Source organism: Diabrotica virgifera, chromosome 8, assembly GCF_917563875.1.
Source record: "Diabrotica virgifera virgifera chromosome 8, PGI_DIABVI_V3a".
In the NCBI taxonomy this organism is placed as follows: domain Eukaryota; kingdom Metazoa; phylum Arthropoda; class Insecta; order Coleoptera; family Chrysomelidae; genus Diabrotica; species Diabrotica virgifera.
Window position 1 is genome coordinate 153,334,400 of NC_065450.1, and position 20,326 is coordinate 153,354,725.

General features: G+C 30.9%; 1 protein-coding gene across 4 annotated transcripts in view; it reads right to left on the minus strand.

The window, feature by feature from the left end:
* Window positions 1–20,326, minus strand: part of LOC114332298 (high affinity cAMP-specific and IBMX-insensitive 3',5'-cyclic phosphodiesterase 8) — a 1,526,162-nt gene that overhangs the window by 426,942 nt on the left and 1,078,894 nt on the right. The gene's annotated exons all lie outside the window — the stretch shown is intronic.

The following is a 20,326-nucleotide window of genomic DNA, read 5'->3' on the forward strand; positions in this document are numbered from 1 at the left end:
GGTTGAAAAATGACAGATATGTATGTACCGTAAAAACTGTGTTCCCCTTAGATCAAAATTCTGGCTTTTATATTTATATGTTAAGTTCAATATAAATTTCACATAACTGAACTATCACTGTATCCTCCATTTTGATTATTATTGTTCTCAACTAACGCTATTTTCAAAATTCTTGCTTTCCTATCCATCTTTAATGTAAATTATTAAAAAATATAAAATATTTCTTTATTAACGCTAGTCTCCGATAAGGCTACCGTGATTTAATGCTGAGGTACTAAAATGTTATAAAATTAACAAACAGTACGAGCAAGAACAAAGAGTCCAGATCCTTCTTATAACTACAAGTGACTGAAACATCGAAACAATAATAATTCTTACTGTGTTATACAGAAAAAGGCAGTAGAAATGATTAATCTCATATTTATCGACAACACTGTGTGGTCCTCACTTGATGAGCTGTAAGGAAATATACACGTAAAGTTGTCCTCACTTTGTGCGCATAACGAAAAAGTATATACAGTCTCACTTTAATAGCTGCGTATAATGGCCTCACTTGGGTGGCAATATACTTGAACAATACGGGACACATATACGTAATTTTTTTTGTGTATACTCGTCATTTTTTAATTGCTATTTACTTGTCAAGGTCACTATGAAGAGTTGAAACGATTATGTCTACGTTTTCTACCGGTCCTCACTAAGTGCGCGTAATGTCAGGACCTCACTTTGATATCTGTGCATAAATATATATATATATATATATATATATATATATATATATATATATATATATATATATATATATATATATATATATATATATATATATATATATGCCTGCATGCAGGGCTTCGGCAAAAGCTTTGCCAATGCTAGATTTTACATACCAAATAAATGGTGTAAGATCACATCGTTAAATCCTCCGTATATCAATGGGTACCAATAGAATAGACTAGTTTCGCGATGCCTCGCTCGTCAGTATTCGGCTAGGTACGAATTGATACACCGACGGTTCAATGATGTGTCTTAATATTTCGCATACTCAGGTACCTTTTGTAGCTCGGCACCTGAGGTGCGAAATATTAAGACACATCATTGAACCGTCGGTGTATCAATTCGTACCTAGCCGAATACTGACGAGCGAGGCATCGCGAAACTAGTCTATTCTATTGGTACCCATTGATATACGGAGGATTTAACGATGTGATCTTACACCATTTATATATATATATATATATATATATATATATATATATATATATATATATATATATATATATATATATATATACCTACACGTTATAGCCTAATTTACTTCATAATTTATTACGTTTACAGGGTGTAACAAAAATACAGGTCATAAATTTAATCACATATTCTGGGACCAAAAATAGTTCGATTGAACCTCGCTTACCTTAGTACAAATGTGCACATAGAAAAAGTTAAAGCCCTTTGAAGTTACAAAATGAAAATCGATTTATTCCAATATATCGAAAACTATTAGAGATCTTTTATTGAAAATAGACATGTTCTATTCTTATGGAGGTAGTATCTTAAGAAAAAATTATAGTGTAATTTGGACACCCCATAAAAAATGTTATGGGGGTTTTGTTCTTTTAAACCCCCCCAAACTTTTGTGTGCGTTCTAATTTAATTATTATTGTAGCACCATTAGTTAAACACAATATTTTAAAAACCTTCTTGCCTCTTAGTACTTTTTCCAAAAGTCACTTTTTATCGAGATATTTTGAATATTTGTCAAATCCACCACATATTTGTATATGGCTAAGTACGATTATGGAGACTTGGTAATAATATGAAAATTTATTTATGATTTACATTTTTAGGTATATTTTGAAACATATTAAAAAAGAAACCACATCTCGGTAAAAGGCGCCTTATTGAAAAAATACAAAGAGGCAATAAAGTTTTAAAAACATTGTATTTAACTAATGGTACCGCAGTAATAGTTTAATTGGAACATACACAAACATTTGGGGGGTTTAAAGGAACAAAATCCCCATAAAATTTTTATGTAAACATATTAAAAAAGAAGCCGCAACTCGATAAAAACTGCCTTATCGAAAAAATACTAAGAGGCAAAAAAGTTTTAGAAATATTGAATTTAACTAATGGTATCACAATAATAATTTAATTGAAACGTACACAAAAGTTTGAGGGGGTTTAAGAGAACAAAACCCCCATAAATTTTTATGGGGTGCACAAATTTCACTATAATTCCTTTTTAAGATGTTCCTACCATAAGAATGCCACATGTCCATTTTCAATAAAAAATCTCTAATAGTTTTCGATATATTCGAAAGAGTGTTGCCCAAGTGCAAGACCAAGACGAGACTTAGAGAGTCTTGGTCTTGGTCTTGCGACAGTACACCTGGTCTTGGTCTTGGTCTTGGTATTGCGCTCCAGGTCTTGGTCTTGGTCTTGGTCTTGCAGCAAGAGTCTTGCAAGTCTCGCAGTTGCCCATTAGCCTATTACATATCTTAGAACTAGAACAACGTAACAGAGTAGGTCAATTTTAAGCTTTAATATCACAGCCGTAGTAAAGACCAACCAAATTAATAAATATCTAAACAACTGACACCGGGTGGGGTTTGAACCTACGATCTAAGCGATCCGTGTCTATATTCCAACTAACCAAAGTTTATTAGAAACTTACGTATTTTTTCGAGTATTTGCCATTGACAATGTGTGATTTGAAAAGAATTCAATTCAGTGACAGATGTGCACAATATGAAGGGTCAGAGGGAAAAAGGATGAATGTAAATTTTTGGTCATTTTGAGATTGTTGTGCAATATGTTAGCTTAGAAAGGGTACTATCAATCTGTGAATGGACAAGGGGACATAAATATGATAATCGTCTTAAAATCACGTCACAAGATTGGACGCAAGGGGTAAAAACAATGAATATGTAACTTTATTTCTCATTTTACCGAAAATGCTTGCAGATAGACATTCACCGTTCTTTCCCCTGGCCCTTCATATGTTAACGCCAGTTCTCATTTTGGTACCGAATACCAAACCGAGAATAATACACTTCTCCAAGAAATTAAGGCACCTCCTTAAAAATGGAATGGGTCATTTTTGATGTCTCGAATTTCCTAAACCTGTTGGCTGATTTAAGTGATTTTTTAATATTATATAGCCTTATTCGTTATAGGCCTTGGGCCCGCATATACAATTATTATTTATGACCACACCGTTGAAACTTTTTGTACTTGTTATTTGGGTGGAGTCGGACAAATTTTGAGCTTGGCGCATTATGGTAGTGGGGCGTTTGTCTGTCAAGCGGTGACGAAGTTGTCAATTTTATGCAAGAAAAAAATTTATTACCACATTGGTCATTCTATTTTAATCAATGGATTTTATCATATAAACAACGAAAACAATTTTGTCGGACAAAAATATTGGGGCATATGACGCGTCGGACACGCTAAATATGTCAAATTTATGAAAATAATAAATTTATTACCATATCGATAATTTTAACGGTATCTATCATAAAACATTTTTACAATAATGTGGTAACCTTGTCGGACAATTTTCACGGGGCATATGCGCAGTCGGACGCGCCGAAGATGTCAATTTCCTGAAATTTTTTTATTTACAACCATTTTTCCGACAACATTAGTAGGTTATAAGTAATTATATTCTTAATCAAAAAATCAAAGTGTCGGACAAAAATATTGGGGCAACTCGACAGTCGGACAAAAAATTTAATTTTTATTAGTAAAGTATACTTTCAAATTATGCTGGGTTCGTGCATCCCTTATCTTTACAACCATTTTTCCGACAAAAGTAGTAGGTTACAAGTAATTATATTCTTAAACAAAAAATGTAATTGTCTGACAAAAATGTTGGGGCAAACGAACAGAAAACTTAATTCTTTTAGGCTATCGACGAGGAGGTATTATCAAAAAAAAAAATTTAAAACAGTGTTTCTCGGTTACTTTTGAATCGATTTAGCTGAACATTGGTACACACACTAAGTAAAGCATTTAAAAGGGTATGACGTAGATCGGAACCTAAAATTTTCTTAAAAAATTTTCCGACAAGAGGGAAAATTTTAGAAAAATTGTGATCTGATAATTTGTGTATATACTCCTTGAACAACGACAAACATCGTTCTGTATTTTTTCTCGAATTAAAAAAAAATTTTCAGCACATGTATCAGGTTATAAGTAGTTATATTCCAAATAAAAAAATCTAAGTGCCCGACATAAATAGTGGGGCACCTCCAAAGTCGGACAAAAAATTTAATTTTTATTAATAAACTATACTTTTAAATTATTCTGGGTTCGTGCATCCCTTATCTTTACAACCATTTTTCCGACAAAAGTAGTAGGATACAAGTAATTATACTCTTAAACAAAAAATGTAATTGTCTGACAAAAACGTTGGGGCAAACGAACAGGAAACTTAATTCTTTTAGGCTATGGACGAGGGGGTATTATCCAAAAATATTTTAAAACAGATTTTCTCGGTTATTTTTGAATCGATTTAGCTGAATATTGGTACACACACTAAGTAAAACATTTAAAAGGGTATGACGTAGAGCTGTACCCAAAATTTTTCCAAAAAAATTTTGGACAAGAGGGAAAATTTTAGAAAAATTGTGATCTGATATTTGCGTACATACTCCTTGAACAACGACAAACATCGTTCTGTAGTTTTTTTTCCAACTAAAAAAAATTTCCGACACAAGTATCAGGTTATAAGTAGTTATATTCTAAATCAAAAAATCTAAGTGTCCGACAAAAATATTGGGTCAAATCCAAAGTCGGACAAAAAATTTAATTTTTATTAATAAACTGTTTTTTAAAAAATACTGGGTTCGTGCAACCCTTACCTTTAAAACCATTTTTCCGACAACATTAGTAGGTTATAAGTAATTATATTCTTAATCAAAAAATCAAAGTGTCGGACAAAAATATTGGGGCAACTCGACAGTCGGACAAAAAATTTAATTTTTATTAGTAAAGTATACTTTCAAATTATGCTGGGTTCGTGCATCCCTTATCTTTACAACCATTTTTCCGACAAAAGCAGTAGGTTACAGGTAATTATATTCTTAAACAAAAAATGTAATTGTCTGACAAAAATGTTGGGGCAAACGAACAGAAAACTTAATTCTTTTAGGCTATCAACGAGGAGGTATTATCAAAAAAAAAAAATTAAAACAGTGTTTCTCGGTTACTTTTGAATCGATTTAGCTGAAAATTGGTACACACGCTAAGTAAAGCATTTAAAAGGGTATGACGTAGATCGGAACCAAAATTTTCTTAAAAAATTTTCCGACAAGAGGGAAAATTTTAGGAAAATTGTGATCTGATAATTTGTGTACATACTCCTTGAACAACGACAAACATCGTTCTGTATTTTTTTCTCGAATTAAAAAAAAATTTTCAGCACATGTATCAGGTTATGAGTAGTTATATTCCAAATCAAAAAATCTAAGTGTCCGACAAAAATATTGGGGCAAATCCAAAGTCAGACAAAAAATTTAATTTTTATTGATAAACTATACTTTTAAATTATGCTGGGTTCGTGTATCCCTTATTTTTACAACCATTTTTCCGACAAAGGTAGTAAGCTACAAGTAATTATATTCTTAAACAAAAAATGTAATTGTTTGACAAAAATCTTGGGGCAAACGAACAGAAAACTTAATTCTTTTAGGCTATCGACGAGAAAGTAATATCAAAAAATTTTAAAAGAGTTATCTCGGTTATTTTTGAATCGATTTAGCTCAAAATTGGTACACACACTAAGTAAAATATTTAAAAGGGTATGACGTAGAGCTGTACCCAAAATTTTCTTAAAAAATTTTCCGACAAGAGGGAAAATTTTAGAAAAATTGTGATCTGATATTTGCTTACATACTCCTTGAACAACGACAAACATCGTTCTGTAGTTTTTTTTTTCAATTAAAAAAAATTGCCGACACAAGTATCAGGTTATAAGTAGTTATATTCCAAAACAAAAAATCTAAGTGCCCGACAAAAATATTGGGTCAAATCCAAAGTCGGACAAAAAATTTAATTTTTATTAATAAACTGTCTTTTAAATAATACTGGGTTCGTGCAACCCTTACCTTTAAAACCATTTTTCCGACAACATTAGTAGGTTATAAGTAATTATATTCTTAATCAAAAAATCAAAGTGTCGGACAAAAATATTGGGGCAACTCGACAGTCGGACAAAAAATTTAATTTTTATTAGTAAAGTATACTTTCAAATTATGCTGGGTTCGTGCATCCCTTATCTTTACAACCATTTTTCCGACAAAAGTGGTAGGTTACAAGTAGTTATATTCTTAAACAAAAAATGTAATTGTCTGACAAAAATGTTGGGGCAAACGAACAGAAAACTTAATTCTTTTAGGCTATCAACGAGGAGGTATTATCAAAAAAAAAATTTAAAACAGTGTTTCTCGGTTACTTTTGAATCGATTTAGCTGAAAATTGGTACACACGCTAAGTAAAGCATTTAAAAGGGTATGACGTAGATCGGAACCCAAAATTTTCTTAAAAAATTTTCCGACAAGAGGGAAAATTTTAGAAAAATTGTGATCTGATAATTTGTGTACATACTCCTTGAACAACGACAAACATCGTTCTGTATTTTTTTCTCGAATTAAAAAAAATTTTCAGCACATGTATCAGGTTATGAGTAGTTATATTCCAAATCAAAAAATCTAAGTGTCCGACAAAAATATTGGGGCAAATCCAAAGTCAGACAAAAAATTTAATTTTTTTTGATAAACTATACTTTTAAATTATGCTGGGTTCGTGTATCCCTTATTTTTACAACCATTTTTCCGACAAAGGTAGTAAGCTATAAGTAATTATATTCTTAAACAAAAAATGTAATTGTTTGACAAAAATCTTGGGGCAAACGAACAGAAAACTTAATTCTTTTAGGCTATCGACGAGAAAGTAATATCAAAAAATTTTAAAAGAGTTATCTCGGTTATTTTTGAATCGATTTAGCTCAAAATTGGTACACACACTAAGTAAAATATTTAAAAGGGTATGACGTAGAGCTGTACCCAAAATTTTCTTAAAAAATTTTACGACAAGAAGGAAAATTTTAGAAAAATTGTGATCTGATATTTGCTTACATACTCCTTGAACAACGACAAACATCGTTCTGTAGTTTTTTTTTCAATTAAAAAAAATTGCCGACACAAGTATCAGGTTATAAGTAGTTATATTCCAAATCAAAAAATCTAAGTGTCCGACAAAAATATTGGGTCAAATCCAAAGTCGGACAAAAAATTTAATTTTTATTAATAAACTGTCTTTTAAACAATACTGGGTTCGTGCAACCCTTACCTTTAAAACCATTTTTCCGACAACATTAGTAGGTTATAAGTAATTATATTCTTAATCAAAAAATCAAAGTGTCGGACAAAAATATTGGGGCAACTCGACAGTCGGACAAAAAATTTAATTTTTATTAGTAAAGTATACTTTCAAATTATGCTGGGTTCGTGCATCCCTTATCTTTACAACCATTTTTCCGACAAAAGTAGTAGGTTACAAGTAATTATATTCTTAAACAAAAAATGTAATTGTCTGACAAAAATGTTGGGGCAAACGAACAGAAAACTTATTTCTTTTAGGCTATCGACGAGGAGGTATTATCAAAAAAAAAATTTAAAACAGTGTTTCTCGGTTACTTTTGAATCGATTTAGCTGAAAATTAGTACACACGCTAAGTAAAGCATTTAAAAGGGTATGACGTAGATCGGATCCCAAAATTTTCTTAAAAAATTTTCCGACAAGAGGGATAATTTTAGAAAAATTGTGATCTGATAATTTGTGTACATACTCCTTGAACAACGACAAACATCGTTCTGTATTTTTTTCTCGAATTAAAAAAAAATGTCAGCACATGTATCAGGTTATAAGTAGTTATATTCCAAATCAAAAAATCTAAGTGCCCGACATAAATAGTGGGGCACATCCAAAGTCGGACAAAAAATTTAATTTTTATTAATAAACTATACTTTTAAATTATTCTGGGTTCGTGCATCCCTTATCTTTACAACCATTTTTCCGACAAAAGTAGTAGGATACAAGTAATTATACTCTTAAACAAAAAATTTAATTGTCTGACGAAAATGTTGGGGCAAACGAACAGGAAACTTAATTCTTTTAGGCTATGGACGAGGAGGTATTATCCAAAAATATTTTAAAACCGTTTTTCTCGGTTATTTTTGAATCGATTTAGCTGAAAATTGGTATACACACTAAGTAAAACATTTAAAAGGGTATGCCGTAGAGCTGTACCCAAAATTTTCCCAAAAAATTTCGGACAAGAGGGAAAATTTTAGAAAAATTGTGATTTGATATTTGCGTACATACTCCTTGAACAACGACAAATATCTTTCTGTAGTTTTTTTTTTCGAAATAAAAAAAAATGTCCGACACAAGTATCAGGTTATAAGTAGTTATATTCCAAATCAAAAAATCTAAGTGTCCGACAAAAATATTGGGGCAAATCCAAAGTCAGACAAAAAATTTAATTTTTATTGATAAACTATACTTTTAAATTATGCTGGGTAAGTGTATCCCTTATCTTTACAACCATTTTTCCGACAAAGGTAGTAAGTTACAAGTAATTATATTCTTAAACAAAAAATGTAATTGGTTGACAAAAATCTTGGGGCAAACGAACAGAAAACTTACTAACTTACTACTTTGTAACTTACTACTTTGTCGGAAAAATGGTTGTAAATATAAGCGATGCACGAACCCAGCATGATTTAAAAGTATAGTTTATTAAATGTAGTAATGAAACACAGACTTACTCACAATCATTTATTATAGTTATTAATATTTATTATAGTTTATTAATAAACATTAAATTTTTTATCCGACTTTGGATTTGCCCCAATATTTTTGTCGGACACTTAGATTTTTTGATTTGGAATATAACTACTTATAACCTGATACTTGTGTCGGAAATTTTTTTTTTCAAGAAAAAAAACTACAGAACGATGTTTGTCGTTGTTCAAGGAGTCTGTAAGCAAATATTAGATCACAATTTTTCTAAATTTTCCCTCTTGTCGGAAAATTTTTTAAGAAAATTTTGGGTACAACTCTACGTCATACCCTTTTAAATGTTTTACTTAATGTGTGTACCAATTTTAAGCTAAATCGATTCAAAAATAACCGAGAAAACTCTTTTAAAATTTTTTGATATTACTTTCTCGTCGATAGCCTAAAAGAATTAAGTTTTCTGTTCGTTTGCCCCAAGATTTTTGTCAAACAATTACATTTTTTGTTTAAGAATATAATTACTTGTAACTTACAACCTTTGTCGGAAAAATGGTTGTAAAGATAAGGGATACACGAACCCAGCATAATTTAAAAGTATGGTTTATCAATAAAAATTAAATTTTTTATCCGACTTTGGATTTGCCCCAATATTTTTGTGGGACACTTAGATTTTTTGATTTGGAATATAACTACTTATAACCTGATACTTGTGTCGGAAATTTTTTTTATTTCGAGAAAAAAAACTACAGAACGATATTTGTCGTTGTTCAAGGAGTATGTACGCAAATATCAGATCACAATTTTTCTGAAATTTTCCCTCTTGTCCGAAATTTGTTTGCGAAAATTTTGGGTACAACTCTACGTTATACCCTTTTAAATGTTTTACTTAGTGTGTGTACCAATTTTCAGCTAAATCGATTCAAAAATAACCGAGAAAACTGTTTTAAAATGTTTTTGGAAAATACCTCCTCGTCCATAGCCTAAAAGAATTAAGTTTCCTGTTCGTTTGCCCCAACATTTTTGTCAGACAATTAAATTTTTTGTTTAAGAGTATAATTACTTGTATCCTACTACTTTTGTCGGAAAAATGGTTGTAAAGATAAGGGATGCACGAACCCAGAATATTTTAAAAGTATATTAATAAAAATTAAATTTTTTGTCCGACTTTGGATGTGCCCCACTATTTAGGTCGGGCACTTACATTTTTTGATTTGGAATATAACTACTTATAACCTGATACATGTGCTGAAATTTTTTTTTAATTCGAGAAAAAAATACAGAACGATGTTTGTCGTTGTTCAAGGAGTATGTACAAAAATTATCAGATCACAATTTTTCTAAAATTTTTCTTCTTGTCGGAAATTTTTTTAAGACAATTTTGGGTTCCGATCTACGTCATACCCTTTTAAATGCTTTACTTAGCGTGTGTACCAATTTTCAGCTAAATCGATTCAAAAGTAACCGAGAAACACTGTTTTAAATTTTTTTTTGATAATACCTCCTCGTCGATAGCCTAAAAGAATTAAGTTTTCTGGTCGTTTGCCCCAACATTTTTGTCAGACAATTACATTTTTTGTTTAAGAATATAATTACTTGTAACCTACTACATTTGTCGGAAAAATGGTTGTAAAGATAAGGGATGCACGAACCCAGCATAATTTGAAAGTATACTTTACTAATAAAAATTAAATTTTTTGTCCGACTGTCGAGTTGCCCCAATATTTTTGTCCGACACTTTGATTTTTTTATTAAGAATATAATTACTTATAACCTACTAATGTTGTCGGAAAAATGGTTTTAAAGGTAAGGGTTGCACGAACCCAGTATTTTTTAAAAGACAGTTTATTAATAAAAATTAAATTTTTTGTCCGACTTTGGATTTGGCCCAATATTTTTGTCGGACACTTAGAGTTTTTGATTTAGAATATAACTACTTATAACCTGATACTTGTGTCGGAAATTTTTTTTAATTGGAAAAAAAAACTACAGAACGATGTTTGTCGTTGTTCAAGGAGTATGTAAGCAAATATCAGATCACAATTTTGCAAAAAATTATATTGCCTCGCAGACTTAAAATGCGTTTATCTCGAAAACGGTTGAGTTTAACGAGATGAATATAGTAACCTTTTTTAAGTATAAATGTTAAGAGAATAAAAGTGTTGATTCAAAAGGTATGTAGAGTGAGAAATAAAACAATTGATCCTATTAAATGAGTGCTGAAAGGCGTATGTGGCGCCCTCTGGATAATATATCATTTTTGGTGGCAAATTTAGATTTATTGTCCCGAAAAACCCCTGCTTACCGAATTTCGTGTTATTATCCCATGCCTGTTAGGAACTATTCAAGAATAAATAAAATAAAAGTTTAACTTTATCACCTTGTATTTCGGTTATTATCAACTTTCGTACTAAGGTAAGTTAGCTTATATCGACCTATTTTAACCTCAGGAATCTAAGGTTAAGCTATGACCCATTCTTTACCAAACACCCTGTATATGTACACTCTGGACCAAAATTAATCAACCACCTTAAAAATGGGTTATTTTTGATGGTTTGTATTTTATAAACCTCTTGTCCGATTTAAGTGATTTTTTCGTAACATTAGCGCCTTATTCTTTAGCAATATCCCTGTAGTAATATTGTCGGTACACACATAATTTTTATTGCAAAGCTAGTGTATGAATCAAACTGTGTTTTTTCTCAAAGTTCGCATCACCCCGTGGAATATTCTAGCATCTATAAAATACTAAAATTAAAACCTAACTATAGCCTCATTCCTTCTCAACATTCAGTTTTTTCATTCATTCGTTTATGTTGGATAATAAAAAAGTTAAGGACTTTAAAAACTAGCCATGTTTTTCATAGACAAAGTGTGTTTTTAAATAAGTATGGCAATAAGGAGTAATTGTGCATGACAAAATAAAGTCAGTTTGCTTTACGAGAAAAACGTATGTCCACAAATGCATCGTTTCCGAGATAGGGGGTGTTGAAGTTTTTCTGACAAACTGACGATTTATTTATTGCTTTAAAACCAGTTGAGATATGCAAATGAAATTTGGTGGGTTTTAAGAGGTAGTTATTGCACATTTTTTAACTACAGTTAAGAATTTAATATTCACCATTGGCGCGCATACGGGTAATATGAGCCGAAAAATACGTAATTTAATATGAGGTCAAAAATGTATAAAAATTAATTTTTTTTAAATTGTACCAAAACGCCCCATTATTTTTGTCTGACAAGTGGGTCCAATATGCATTACACATGTAAAAAAACAGTACAAAATAAAAATAACATCTGTGGTAATAAATAAAAAATTTTCAGGAAATTGACATCTTCGGCGCGTCCGACTGCGCATATGCCCCGTGAAAATTGTCCGACAAGGTTACCAAATTATTGTAAAAAGGTTTTATGGTAGATACCGTTAAAATTATCCATGTGGTAATAAATTTATTATTTTCATAAATTTTAAGTTATTTTTTGGGTGTAACTACAATGATATTATGCTAAAAATGATGGTGTATCGCATATTTAAAATGCGTTTATCTCGAAAACGGTTGAGTTTAGGAAGATGAAAGAAGTATACCTTTTTTAAGTATAACTAATAGGAAAATAAAAATTTTAATGTCAAAATTATACAGAGTGAGGGATAAAAAAAATTGAACGTAATAAATGAGTGCTGAAAGGCATATGTGGCGCCCTCTGGGCAATGCATAATTTTTGGTAAGGAATTTAGATTTCTCGACTCAAGAAACCCCCAGATATAAAATTTCATGTTGTTATCTCATACCTATCAGGAAATATTCAATAATAAATAAAAAAAAAGTTTGATTTTGACACCCTGTATCTCGGCTATTATAAACTTTGTACTAAGGTAAGTTAGCTTAAATCGGCCTATTTTAACCTCAGGAACCTGAGGTTAAGCTATGGCCCATTCTTTACCAAACACCCTGTATGCATAAAAATTACTTTTTCTTTTAATTGTACCAAAACGCCCCATTATTTTTGTCCGACAAGTGATCCAATATGCGTTACACATGTAAAAGAACAGTACAAAATAAAAATGACATCTGTGGTAATAAATAAAAAATTTTCAGGAAATTGACATATTCGGCGCGTCCGACTGCGCATATGCCCCGTGAAAATTGTCCGACAAGGTTACCACATTATTGTAAAAAGGTTTTATGATAGATACCGTTAAAATTATCGATGTGGTAATAAATTTATTATTTTCATAAATTTGACATATTTAGCGTGTCCGACGCGTCATATGCCCCAATATTTTTGTCCGACAAAATTGTTTTCGTTGTTTATATGATAAAATCCATTGATTAAAATAGAATGACCAATGTGGTAATAAATTTTTTTCTTGCATAAAATTGACAACTTCGTCACCGCTTGACAGACAAACGCCCCACTACCATAATGCGCCAAGCTCAAAATTTGTCCGACTCCACCCAAATAACAAGTACAAAAAGTTTCAACGGTGTGGTCATAAATAATAATTGTATATGCGGGCCCAAGGCCTATTAACAATATCGCTGTAATAATATTGTTGCTAGAAGTTAAATTGTCGTTGTATAGGTACCCGATATAATCGGTTCGCTAAACTCAGACACAACTAGCTAGTGATTTTAGTAAGTAATTTTGCCAGTTTGGTAATATTGGCAAAAAAATAATTACTAAATAGTTACTAATTACTTAATAGTTAGTAATTTTGCCAATTTTGGCGAAATTGGCAAAAAACAAAAAAATTACCTACTAAAATCACTAGCCAGTTGTGTCTGAGTTTAGCGAACCGACTTTAACTTATCGGTACTAATGAGTGTACCAATCAAACTGTGTTTTTTTCTCAAAGTAAGCATCATCCTGTGGAATATTCCAGCATTTATAAAATACTGAAATTAACACCCAATTACAGTCTGATATTTTTTTAACATTTTGTTTTTTCATTCGCTTATGTTAGATAACAGTAAAGTTAGGTATTTTAACAACTAGCCATGTTTTTTATCAACACAGGGTGTTTTTAAATAAGTATGGTAAATTTTAAGGGGTAATTCTAAACAAACGGGTCATGTTACCCGTATGCGCGCCAATGGTGAATATTAAATTCTTAATTGTATGTCAAAAATGCGTAATAACTACCTTTTAAAACCCACCAAATTTCATTTGCATATCTCAACCGGTTTTAGAGCGATAAATCGTCAGTTTGTAAGAAAAATTTTAACACCCCCTATTTCGGAAACGAAGCATTTGCGAACATACACTTATAAAGCAAACTGTCAAATTATTTTTCGGGCAGAATTACCCCTTAAAGTTTGCCATACTTATTTAAAAACACCCTGTATTGATGAAAAACATCGCTAGTTAAAAAATTACCTAACTTTTTATTATCCAACATAAGCGAATGAATAAAAAAAAAACAAAATGTTAAGAAAATATGAGGCTATAGTTGGGTTTTAATTTCAATATTTTATAAATGCTAGAATATTTCACAGGGTGATGCGAACTTTGAGAAAAAAAAATACAGTTTGATTGGTAGTGTCCAATGACAAATTTACCTGTATAGAAACAATATTATTACAGCAATATTTATACAGAACAAGGCTATATTATTATCAAACATTAAAATCAAATAAATAAAAAATCAAATTATCAACCACTTAAATCGAACAAGTTTAGAAAATTCGAGAGACCAAAAATGACCCGTTTCTTGGAATAGTGTATAGCAACCAAAGAGCATAACAAAAGAACAGTGAGTCGATTGATAAAACAAATGACTAGTTTAATTTAACTACCTACAGAAAAAACTGCTATGAATGTCCTTTTGTTTTCCATGTATTTCACTGTAAATATTTCTTTGTTGAATGCCTCGTAGATTAAATATTTGGGTATGTATTTGGTTACACGGTATAGACGGCACAACATTATCTGTTATAGTCTGTCTCCTATCGTAATCACACTCAGCAGAAAAAATATACATACATAATAGTCTTATTATTCTATATATCGATATGATTTTTATGTGCACTCAGCAGAAAAAATATACATACATAATAGTCTTATTATTCTATATATCGATATGATTTTTATGTGTTTAAATTCCTACAAAACTAATTAAGGAAAAAAATTAACTACTTATTGTAGGTATATTTTTTATCAGCATATGACATATTTTTAAAAAGTTTCGATACATTATAGGTCTGGATCCCGCGTATGGAAAAAAATTGATTAATAGCAAGCTGAAAATTTGTTAATAGCTTAACGGTGTCTAGTCGGATAAACTTTGATATATGGGAACACTGGAACAGGGGCAGTTTTAATTGTGGAACAGGTTAAAAATTTGGAACGGTCAGACCACGAAAACGGCACATTTATTTTGCCCGACAGAATAGACTTAAACTCTCCGAACAGAGACTAAACTCTCATGCAAAAATCAGACTGCTATTTACCACCTATCATAATTCCTGTCATTTGACATATTCTACATGTTCCACTCATTAAAACGCTCATTTGGTGATAAATAGCAGTCTCATTTTTGCATGAGAGTTTAATCTCTGTTCGGAGAGTTTAAGTCTGTTCTGTCGGACAAAATACATGTGCCGTTTTCGTGTTCTGACCGTTAAAAATTTTTAACCTGTTCCACAATTAAAACTTCCCCTGTTCCAGTGTTCCCATATATCAAAGTTTGTCCGACTAGACACCCTCAAGCTCTTAACAAATTTTCAGCTTGCTATTAATCAACTTTTTTTCATACACGAGATCCAGACCTATTAATTTATGAATGGAGGGCGGCTATTCTCAAAACCTGGACAATTAATTTCAGAGCGAAGAATGTATGTTTGTTTATGGTATTATCCGTAAGGCGCATAAGTCCAATTTTACAAATTTTTTTGCTTCTCATAGAGTGCCTACCTAAGAATATACCTGAACTAATATACTTCATAAAAGACCCTCAGTTCTAATTGCAAGACGCAAGAGTCTTGCAGGCTTAGTCTTGTTCTTGCTCAAATCTTGCACGGTAAGTCTTGGTCTTGGTCTTGCTCAAATTAGGCGGTCTTGGTCTTGGTCTTGGTCTTGCGAAAACGCAAGAACAAGACCAAGACTGCAAGACCAAGACTGATTTTGGGCAACACTAATTCGAAAAAATCGATTTTCATTTTGTAACTTCAAAGGGCTGTAACTTTTTTTATGTGCATATTTGTACTAAGGTAAGTTAGGTTCATTCGAACTATTTTTGGTCGCAGAATATGTGATTTAATTTATGACCTGTATTTTCGTTACACCCTAGTCTTATACCTAATTTTACCACCATTTGTATTTTTCAATTATTTGATAGTATTATTTGGAATGGAAATTTTCATTGCGTTAGTTTATTATAAAGGGTGTAAAGGGTGTAAAGGTAAGTTAGGTTCATTCGAACTATTTTTGGTCGCAGAATATGTGATTTAATTTATGACCTGTATTTTCGTTACACCCTAGTCTTATACCTAATTTTACCACCATTTGTATTTTTCAATTATTTGATAGTATTATTTGGAATGGAAATTTTCATTGCGTTAGTTTATTATAAAGGGTGTAACAAAAAGGTAGGTCAGAAATTAAATAACATATTCTGGGACCAAAAATAGATCGATTGAACCTAATTTATCTTAGTACAAATATGCACATAAAAAAAGTTGCAGCCCTTAGAAGTTACAAAATGAAAACATATTTTTATATTTTTTGAAATATATCGAAAACTGTTTTCTGCGGATTTTATATTAAAAATGAGCATGTAGAGTATCACAAACTAAGTGAAATACAAATTTAGCGTTGTAACCTATTGGGTACCTATTGAATATTGATTAAAAAACCGAAAACCGGTTTTTGGATTAACCGGTTTTAACCGTCAGGTTAAACCGTAACACTGTTACTAATAAACGAAGTATAAAAGTTATACTGAGAATAAATCAGGTATAGGCAAAATCACTACCAATAAACATGGAATAACTTAGGTATAGGTTATACTTGGTATAAGAATTTAGTCCAAGTTTATACCGACCCACACCCTTGTTTAAGTCTGGTATAACCTATTTTATGACTGTCAAAGTCATCAGAGACAAAAATATATTATTTTTTTATTTGTTTTGTGAGTAGATATACAATAAAAAAATGTGTTTAAGAGGTATTGCGGCTAACGAGGAAGTTGATAATTTAATTAACATGATGGAAAATACACGAAAAAGGAAAACTTTCAAAGAAAGCATAAATTCTTTTTCAAACAAAGCAGAATAAAAATCCGGTTTCCTAAAGATGATGTAAGATTTTTAGAAAAATTAGTAGGTGATTCACTTATTGTGAACAAGCGAGGAGGAGGCTTATCCTCCACTCTACAAGAAAAATAAGGTCTTTATTTTCTATAATATGTAGAAAATCTCTCACAATATTCTTCAAAATATGCTGAAATTAACATATTTACATTGCATTTATAAGTCAAATAAATAAAGTTTACTTTTTCTTCACTTTCCCATTTAATGTAACGTTCTGTTTTATTTGAAGCCATTTTATGAAATGCTCAAACTCAACATACAATATAAGAAATAACGATTTCTTAAAATATAGCAGAGAATACAACGGCCATAGTCCATCAAAAAATTATGTAATCTACATATTTTTTGAGTTTATACGACTCATAAAGGGAAAAGCAACTGCGGGTAGTTCATCAAAAAATGACGGAATTTGATGTATTATTTGTAGAGAAAAGTCAAAATTGACATATTTTACCCAATATATCGTTGTTTTATGCATTTGTGTAGAAGATTGCGTCGTTGCCAAACTAATATTTCGGAATAAAGTGGGAATACTTATAACTAACTTATACGGAGTTTATTGGTAACAAATTATTTTTGTATTATATCTACCTTATACTTAGGGCCGGTTGTTCGAACGTTAATCAACATTGATCACTAACAAATACTTAATTACTGTCACAACTGTCAATGTCAACTTTGGTTGGGTTGCTGAAAACATAATTATTGATGACAATTATGAAATTGGTTAATCAATTATGTTAATAATTGTTATGTTAATTGACTAACTAATCTCATAATTATAATTAACTATGTTTTCAGCAACCCAACCAAAGTTGACATTGACAGTTGTGACAGTAATTAAATATTTGATAGTGATCAATATTGATTCGCGTTCGAACAACCGGCCCTTAGAATAACTATTCTAGATATAAATACGGAATAACCTTAGAATACGAGTGTTTTATTAGTAAGGCAGTAAGTAAATAAGACCGGTATAACCGAAAACCGGTGTTTTGACCAAAAACCGCCATCCCTAGAACGCATGAATAATATTAAAAAAATGGTGGAAATTCTTTAAAAAATTTTATAAACTGAATTACAAAAAAAACGAGTATTGTTAATTAAAGAATTTTAAAAAAAATGGTGAAAGTACTTGAAAGTAGAACAACTGGACGAACTTGATGCCAACGAATATCGAAAGAATACTGAATGGACTGCTTTTAACTATAGAAACGTAAACAATGACATGCGGTCCGTGATACCGCCAGAAAACTTTCGTCAACGCAGCTGAAAGACTAAACCATACTAAAACTGCAGCAGTTGGGAGGAGGTACAAGTAGTACCCTTTCAGACTGGGACACTGGTATCTGACACATGTGTCCGCCACCGTGCAGCAAAGCATTGTTTTAAATTAACGACTGTTAATTTAAAACAATTTAACAAATTAACGAGCCACTTTTGAGTGTCTGGCTGATTTTAGTGGCTCATGCTTTGCTGTAATTGAAAACCGGTGACGGACACCGGTGTCTTGGTCTGAAGGGGTACTTACACACCACTTGAAGGTACACATATGGTGTTCGAAGGGATCTTTTATATAGTTCTTCCACTATATCTTATTCCATGCATGTAATTATTCACGAATTACTTTTTATAATAGGTCTATTTTTTTACTTACAGAAACTAGTATCGCAAAATTAAGTCGCTTGTCCATAGAAACCACAATATATTAAACAAGGATAAACAATATTGCATGTCGCTGATACCTTGTTTACTTATATGAACTTTGACGTTTATCATTTTAATTGACAGTAATAGGGCATTTGTTGATTATTATTTGAATTTACTGTTTATTTGGGTTTTGAAATTGTTTCACTTTTAGTTTAGTATAATTGTAATTTTTATTTTCAAACATAATTAAAGACACAAGTACATAAATGGTCTATGTGACAAATTTTTCAAAACATGTTTTTTATGTTACAAGTAAGTTGTTCAAACCTAGAAATTTTTCAAACAAGGAAAACACGTTTTAAAATTAATATTTTCTAAGTTACTAGAGTGTAAAGGATCTACGTACACAGTCAATTTTAAAATGTAAGTGCATAAAGGATCTATGTACACTTTTTGTATAAAAAAAATATATAATAAATATTTTTTTAATAGTGTTAATAAATATATTAGTTTTAGGACTACCTATCCTATAAATATAGTCTATTTAGATCTTAGATATAGTAAAAAAGTTCTAGCATAAAAACTTTAACTTCATTTTTCTCAATAACTTGAAAATGTCACATAGACCCTTCATGCACTTGTGTCTTCAATTATAAGAACGACTAACTACTGTCCTCTCTTGATTTGATTATTTTCGGTAAGTACCTGCTTATTTATTTTTTGAGAAACGTGACAAGCAATACTTTTGAGTGTTTCTATAGTTCTGTCGAATGTAAACTTATTTGTTTATTTTCGAGATTACTGTTTACATTTTTGTTTTTTTTTTAATTATACTTCTTTAGGCGCGATTAAGAGTAAAATTTTATAATGCGCACACAGACAGTATGGCGTTTAGTTGCTAAATCTTTCAAGTTATGTATAAATATATCAGTGCAAGAAAAGGTGTGAAAAGAATATATTAGTGTTTTCAGTAAATATATTTATTATAATTTTTGTGTCTTTGGATTTGTTTTCCTCAGGAGTAAGAGGAGTATTATTAAAACATTTTATTATATATTTATTATACTTCACCTTGTCTGTTTGTTACCGTGAATTGTCATTAGGTACGTCAGAACCGATACAGACACAGTCCTCGTAGCGTATTTGGTATAGCATTCGGCTAGAGATCGAGAGCTCTTGAGTTCGAATCCATAGCAATCCTATACTTTTTTTTATTTTTTTGAAAGCGGTAAGCACAAAATTAGTTTGGTGGTCAAAAAAAATTAAAACAAACTGTTTAAACTATACTTATTTTTAAGAAATCATATAATAGAAGTATAACTTCTTACGTGCATACAAAGTATACACACATCCTTTTTTTATTTATTTATTACCGTTATATATTTAAGTTTAAACTAGTAACAGTCAATAAGCTGTTTAATGTTGAGTCCATCAATCTCCTCAATAGTGAAAAAAGATTAAACACTTCAATAAAATAGCTTTACAAAATACGTTCACGGGATAATAGCAATTTCCTAATTATTATCACTGACACTGACAGTACGTATCAATCAACTTCA